We start from the raw sequence: 2,116 nt of genomic DNA, 5'->3' as shown, positions 1-2,116 counted from the left end.
ACAATCTCTACAATATGCAGAAATCCGTATGGGCTGTGCTTTTTCATAACTCTGACATTGAGGATGAAAATATCCGCCATCAATTTTGTCCAAGGACAAAAGCAAGCTAGTGCTTGTGGCAGTCTGATAAACTAACTAACTTATTTAAATATCAAAAGAAATTGAGCCTTCCATTAGCTATTCACAAAGTTTTAATTCCTATATTTAAAGATCTCTCTAATAAAGATTTACTAAAAAAGTGTCTTCATGGTCAAACACAGAATAATAATGAAACCTTGAATGGTGTTATTTGGAAAAGATGCCCAAAAGATATATATGTTAGTAAGAGGTTTTTAGAACTATCTTTAAATTCAGCTATTATTTCGTTTAATGATGGTTTTCACGGAGTTTTAAAAGTGTTTAAAATTTTAGGTGTTAACATTGGGAGGTTTATAATTGATGCTTCTAAAAACATGATGCATTACATATATCAAAAGGAAGTTATAAATCCAACAATAAATGCAGAGGAAAATTAAGAGGAATTAAAAATGTATTCTAAGATAAAGAAGCAGAAGAAGAACCTATATCATTTTATGAATCTGGAGCTTTTTAAATAAAATTTTCTTTTTGTTTTTGTGATTTTCTCCACATTAGCTTTTTAGCGAATCAAATAAAGTTAAAAAAAGATATCTCCTGATAGGCTTATTCTTTTTCTTTGAAATTTTCCCAATTTGTTTAAAATATATTGGAAGAGGACTGGTAGCAGAATATTTATTTTTGCTTTTTTTTAAGTTTGTGTTTTTGTCATCAAACAGTGAGACCTTTACGATAAAACAAGGAACCGTTATGGCAATGCCTATATCTTTTGAAATATTCTAGTTAAATAGATAAAACTGCTAGGGTACCTGAGTAAACATGTTAGTAGCTGAAATACCAAAGGGCATTAAAAAGGGTCATTTACTTCCTGAGAAATCTCTTTTTTTTAAAACACACCAAAACAGGGAAAATATTGAATAAATGAGGCAAATGGTAAGATTTTTTTTTTTTTTTTCTAATACTCTTTTTAGTAAAAAACAACATAAATAGACTAATTTGAAAAATATAAAGTCAATATTAAAGAAATTTGTTTGAATTGGGGTGGACCACCTTAATATGCTCAATTTTTCTTTTTACATCCACCTTAACACAGACAGAAATCACTAGGCCGCGCATTCTATGACGACTATGTGATTTTTTTTTAATAGTTTTTTTATTAGTAATCATTTTTGTATTTAAGCAATTTAAGTTAATTTAAAGTTATATAAGTTAAGTTAAAGTTATTTAAGTTAATTACTAATTATTTTTGCTATTTTTAAATATTTTGCTGTTTTTAATGTTGTATGTTAATGTTTTAAATGTTGTTTTTAATGTTACTGTGTTTATTTATTTTATTTTATTTTAATGTTTTTTATGTTATTTTAATGTTTGCATAACAAAAATATGTTATGCGTATTTTCCTTTTTCTTTGGTGTCTTATAGAAAATATTATTACAAATAGCATTTTCCAAGCTTAAGACATGGGTCAAGTTGACAAGTCCACCAAGGTATCCAGTTAAGTGTTATGTTGTTAGAGGACAACGGACTGGAAGTTAATGAAAAAGAAATCGTATCTAATATATTTACGTTTTTAAAGTGTGTGAAATATATTCATATGTATAGGAAAAATCTTAATCCCTCCACCTCACTCTATTGCAGACCAATCAGCTTTTAAAACATAAAAAAAAGCAAGAGTTTTGTGGTGGAGAGTAACTTCTTGAAGGAGTTTTAAGCTGTCTCTACAAAGCTGGAAACGATTCAATATAACCAGAAGATTTTTTAAACAAGCGGTTTTCGCAACGACTATTTGTTGCGTAAACCGCTATTTAGTGATAGAAAATAAAATCTGTCGAATTTTTGTTTCAAATCCTATAATTAATGTTCAATACTTTATAATTCTTTGTTGTAAAATTGTAAACTTTTATAAAAAAAACAGGCACAGACTTATAAATTTTGTTATTCATTGAATTTCTATTATATTTTTTTCCAGACCACCCGCAGCTTATTAGGAACCTCACCCTGTTATTGAATTTTAACGAAAATAAAAGTTTGAATAATAAAT

The sequence above is a fragment of the Hydra vulgaris genome, chromosome 13, assembly GCF_038396675.1.
Source record: "Hydra vulgaris chromosome 13, alternate assembly HydraT2T_AEP".
Lineage (NCBI taxonomy): Eukaryota > Metazoa > Cnidaria > Hydrozoa > Anthoathecata > Hydridae > Hydra > Hydra vulgaris.
The sequence above is the reverse complement of the archived record's forward strand: the minus strand, read 5'-3'. Positions refer to the sequence as shown.